We start from the raw sequence: 6,049 nt of genomic DNA on the forward strand, positions 1-6,049 counted from the left end.
ACCATTCTTCTGCCTCAGCCTCTCCAGTAGCTGGGACTACGGGTGCCCGCCACCACTCCCGGCTAATTTTCTGTATTTTTAGTAGAGGCAGGGTTTCATCGTGTTAGCCAGGATGGTCTCGATCTCCTGACCTCGTGATCCGCCCACCTCGGCCTCCCGAAGTGCTGGGATTACAAGCGTGAGCCACCGCGCCCAGCCAAGATATTTAAGAAGTCTTAATAAATTTTAAAGGATTTAAATTATACAAATTAAATTTTGATGACATGGAACTAAAAATAGGACTCAATAAGAGAAAGGTCTCCAGAAAATCTCCAAAACATTTGGAAACTAAATAACAAAATCTCAAATAATCCATGAATCAAAAAATCAAGAGGAAATAAAAATGAATTTTGAATTGAGTGAAAATAAAAACACAGCATATCAAAATTCATGGGATACTGCTACAGTGATACTTAGGGAAAATTTTATTGCATTAAGCACTGATTTAGAAAGGAAGAAAAGTTTTAAATTAATGAACTCAGTTTCCACCCTAAGAAACTAGGAAAAGACGAGCAAATGAAATCCAAAGAAAGCAGAAGAAATACAACAGTAAAGATTAGAACAGAAATCAACAAAATAGAAAACCAATAAACAATAGAAAAGTTCAACAAAACCAAAAGCTTATTGAAGAAACATTAATAAAACTGATAAACCTCTAATGACAGTGACAAAAAAAATTTTAAAGAGAGAAGACACAAATTACCAATATCAGTAGAGAAGTGAAATCACTACAAAGTCTACAGATATTAAAGAGGTCTCCATGCCACCCTCAGGTTTGATGATTTGCCAGAAAGACTCATAGAACTGAGAAAAGCAGTCATACTCACATTTACAGTTTATTGCAATGAAAGGATTCAGATTAAAATCAGCAAAGGCAAAAGACACATAGGGAAGTGTCCATGAGAAATCAAGTGTGAGCTTATAGCTGTCCTTTCCTAGTATATTTGTGTGGACAGCACTTAATTCTCCCAGCAATTATGTGTGACAATGCATACGAAGTGTTGATTGCTAACCAGGAAGCTCACTTCGACGTGCAGTGTTCTTATTGGGGGTCAATCACATAGGCAGAGAGCACTCATATAACTGACTTTAGCCACCCAATCTCCAGCCCTTCCAGACATCAAACTGATACAGCATGGCTCAGGAAGACAAACAAACAAAAACAGTCATTTACTAAATCACGTTGTTAGCATAAACTATCTGGTAAGGCCAAAAGGCCCATGTATATAAAGATTATCTTATTAGGTGGGATATTCTAAATGCTTGGAGCTTATCTCCTAGGAGCCAGGCAAAGGCTAGTCTTTGGCAAGTGCAGGCTTTGAGCATCCCAAGCCCACTAAGTTAACTCTTTACTGCCCAATAAAAGAGTATTATAAACAACTTTATGTCAATACATTGAAAAGCTTAGATAAAATGGACAAGTATCTTGAGAAAAAAAACACCAAAGTCATGAAGATTATGTGAATGGCCCTGTATCTATTAAATTTGAAGTTAAAAACTTTCCCACAAAGGAAACTCCAAATGACTTCAGTGGTAAATTCTATCAACTATATAATGAATATTAGTGGCACACAGTTGGCCAAAAAATTTGAGAGACTATTTCTGAACTCATTGTGTCAGAATATTACCCTGATCCCAAATCAGACAAAGACTTTACAAAAAACAGAACTACAGACAGATATCCCTCATGAACATATGTAGAATTTCTAAATAAAATATATTAACAATTAAACCTAACATATAAAAAGGATAATATATCATGTCTAAATGGAGTTTATCCCAGAAATACAAGATTAGTGTAACACTGGCCACTCAATGCAATTGACTATATTAACAATCTGAAAGAGAAAAATCATATGATCATCTCAATAGACTCCGAGAAAGCATGCATCAAAATTCACTATCCATTCTGAGAAAGGTTCTCAGAAAACTAGCAACAGAAAGGAATTTCATAAGCTGTTAAAGGGCATTAATGAAAACCTAAAGTTGACATCATGCTTAATGGTGAAAGGCTTCATGTTTTTTCCCTTGTGATCAGAATCAAGTCAGGGTAATCAATCTCACTTTTTTTAATTCCACATTTTACTGGTGGGTCTAGCCAGTGCAATAAGGCAAAGGAAATAAAAAGCAAAGCAACCAGATTAGAAAAAAAGATGTAAAACTGTTTATTTGCAGACATGACTCTCTATGTAGACAATCCAATGAAATCCACCAAAAAATGCTATTACAACTAATAAATGTGTTTATTGTGGTTAGAGGATACAAGATCAATGAGTCCATTTTATTTCTATATTGTCTCAGCTCATTTGACTACTATAACAAAATACCTCAGACTAGATAATTTAAAAACAACAGAAATGTATTGTTCGGTTCTAGAGGCTGGGGAGTCCAAGACCGAGGTGTTGGCAGATTTGGTGTCTGGTAACAGTTTGCTCTCTGCTTCATAGCTGGAATCTTGTTGCTGCATATTCACATAGAAGGGGCAAGCCGACTCCCTCAAACTTCTTTTATAAGGATACTAATCCCATACATGACAGCCCTGACCTCATGATCCAATTACTTCCTAAAGGCCCCACCTCTTAATACTGTTACATGAAGATTAAGTTCCAGAATATGAATCTTGTGAGGTATACCAAAATTAAGACTGTAGCAGGTATAAATAATTAAAAATTGAAATTAAAAATAACACTATAATAGCATCGTGTTATTAACTATGTAAAATAAATCTGACAGGTGTGCAAGACTTATTGAGAGCCCAGAGCTAAACTGGGTTTGTAGTACCATAGCAACCCTAATCTTACAGGAAATGAAGGGGAACTAGATATGGGTGTTTACAGAGTGCCTTTCATGGGATACTTCCTTTATCTGGTGGACATCCTAGTTGTCTGACCCACAACCAGGGGGTCCCTCACAGGGGGATCTTGTTTATACTGGCAGACACCCCTGTGGCTCTTGTCTGACCCACAGCCACTCTATGCCTTTCTGACCACTGCTTTGGCACTGGGAGTCCAACCTGTGTTTCTCCAGGGCAAAACTTGGTCTGGGGTAGCCTATGTTCTCCAGATGGAAGGCACAAATTCAATACACAATTGCAATAGGAAGTAAGTTCAAAGATTTTTATTTACAGATCCAGGGTAAGGAGGGCATAAGGGTCAGAAAGGCAGTCCTATATCCCCAAGACGTAGGTAGAAATGAAGAGCCAGGCACAGGAGCGGGGACAGGAAAGGAAGAGAGGCAACTGGCAGTATATAAAAGGGAATTGGATGGGTCTCTTTACATTCGAGGATAAATGCTGGTAAAGCAGGGAGCTCAGTCTATAGACAGAAGAGATGAGAAACTTTAATTAGTGCTGTAAAAGTCATAAAGAACATAGAAGTGGGCAGGTGCTACTTAGATAGGGTGTCATAGAACGTCTATGTGAATATTTTAGGCCAAAACGTAAAGAAGGAGGAAGAATCAGCCAGACAAGGGAAAGATAATAATTAAAGGACAGCATTTGGGAAAGCCCTGGGTAGGTAGTAGAGGGTAGCAGAAAAGAAAGTCTGGTGTATCCCAAAATCCCAACGAATGCCAATTTGGCTGGATTATAGGGAGTGCAGAGTAAAGGGAAAGACAGCCTAATGATCACATAAGAGAGGTAGACAGGGGTGAGATCATGTAGGATCATGCAGAAACAGATTTTATTCAAAGTGTGCTGGGAAGGCATTTTACCAGCTTTGACCAGGCTACAGACACGATTAGTCTTCATTTTTACTCTAGTGGCTCTGATGGAGAATCAGCTGGAGATTATTGTCTAAATTGTCATAGGTGGTCCCCTTCTATAAACACATACAGATGCTAAATACTGTATAACATGTTCTTATTTATGTAAACAAAAAATATATATCACAGAGCCTAAAAGAAAGCAAAGAAGATGTAGAAAGGGGGGTCTCTACCTAGATACAGGTCCTGGGGATTGGGATTCCTACACATAATTTGAAGACAAGATTGCTGAAATAAAGTTGAGAGTCTAGAAAAGATAGACTATGTGATCATAGAGGATTAGAAAAACTCCAGGCACAGTGGCTCATGCCTGTGATCCCAGCAAGTGGGAGGCCCAGCTGGGCAGACCGCTTGAGCTCAGGAGTCGGAGACCAGCCTGAGCAACATGTCAAAACCTCATCTCTACAAAAAAAAAAAATATAAAAGTTATCCATGCATGGTAGTGGCCACCTATAGCCCCAGCTACTCCGGAGACAAAGAAATGGGAGGATCGCTTGAGTCCTGGAGACAGAGGTTGCAGTGCGCCAAGATCATACCACTGCACTCCAGCCTAGGTAACAGGGTGAGACCCTGCCTTTAAAACAAAACAAACAAACAAAAAAACACAAAACCTTAAGACTGTTGCTTTGGAAAAGCAGTAAGGAAGCTTGCTATCTGTGAGTAATATTACTATTATTGTTTTTTGTTTTAAAGGCAGGGTTTAAAGGCATGTTAAAACATATAACATGTTTTTATTTACATAATCAAAAAATACATCATAGATCTTAAAGCTACAGAGATGTAGAAAGGGGGATTCTAACTAAATATAGATCCTAGGGTTGGGTCTCTTTCACTTATTTGAAGACAAGATTGTTGAAAATAAAGTTGTGTATAATTTGTATATAAAGACAATTAAAAAATACTGAGACCTGAGTCCTGTATCATATATGGGGGTGGAACCTAAGAACTAAATTTACAGTAGAAGCTGAAAAAATTACCTTAAATCTGGTTTAAAACAACTGAAACTTTAGGATCAATAAAACCAATCTGTAGAGACACTTTCTCAACCCAGGGAAGAGAAGACTTCTGCAGAACAAAGAATTTTGAAGATAAATTCCCACTTAAATATTATACATCATTTGAAGAAACTAGCCACCATGAGGGAGAGCCAACAGAAACAACAAACAGGAGATTTAGAACCTAGCAAACTGGAAATTATAACTTTATACAGACGGATTTTATTGTCTTTTACTACATGTCACTTTTGCTTTGGTTCTCATTAAGGGCCAATGCAACACCTTTTAAAATATCCTAATTTACATATCTATTAAGATTACGGATAATTTTTGAAATTCCCCCAGAGTGAACTAAAGAACATTTATGTGTAAAATTCAACATGGGGCACACAAGGTGGTTTATTGTTATTAGATGAACTAGATGGCGGTTGCCTGCAAATGGGAAACTGAATTAACTACCAGATTGCCACTGATCCCCGTCTACTACTTTGGAGTTACATAATCTATAACTTGAATATACTTAGTCTTATGTTCAGAAACTGGAGGAAACTGTCTCCTCCAGTCCTTTTGGATGGCATTTTGTTTAATGTTATGAAAACTGAGTACACATTTAAAATGACGCATCTGCAGCATCCCCAAATTTCAGAAACCACTTTAAATTTAAAAACTCAGATTTACATGGGAAATTCCAAACATCCTTCACTTTTTGATCACTTACTAAATCTGAAGTACTCCTTTCAACTTTTCTTGACGTGTTTTATTTTGTACTTTACTCCTTTCTTTCATTTTGTTTAAAAATATCAACACATTAAAGCCAAAGTATTTTAAAATGTAAGCCAAGATGAGGTGTTTTGTTGTTCTCACTGCAAAAATAGTGAAAGAGACGCATGAAAAATAGTATAACTAGGTCTCTCTTAAATCATCCTCATCTATGTGTATTTTAACAACGCTTGCATCTTTTAATCTTTGCAACCCTACCTCAAATGAGGAAATGGGATCTCAGGTTAGTGTTCAAAGCAGAACCCAAACTACGGTATTAGCACTCCAGGCAGGATCCTGAGAAATGCCTTCCCATCCCCCAGTGCCGATATTTTATAATGTCTCCTCTGAAACATAGATTTAAAGGGGAGCCATTTAAATCCTGGCTGGGTGCGGTGGCTCACGCCTGTAATCCCAACACTTTGGAAGGCCAAGGCGGGGAGATCGCCTAAGGTCAAGAGTTCCAGATCAGCCTGGCTAACATGGTGAAACCT

At 37.8% G+C, this 6,049-nt stretch overlaps 1 long non-coding RNA gene across 1 annotated transcript in view; it reads right to left on the minus strand.

The window, feature by feature from the left end:
- The window catches only part of LOC117074848, a 67,748-nt gene that overhangs the window by 61,095 nt on the left and 604 nt on the right, over positions 1–6,049 (minus strand). The gene's annotated exons all lie outside the window — the stretch shown is intronic.

Source organism: Trachypithecus francoisi, unplaced genomic scaffold, assembly GCF_009764315.1.
Source record: "Trachypithecus francoisi isolate TF-2019V2 unplaced genomic scaffold, Tfra_2.0 Lachesis_group5, whole genome shotgun sequence".
NCBI lineage: Eukaryota > Metazoa > Chordata > Mammalia > Primates > Cercopithecidae > Trachypithecus > Trachypithecus francoisi.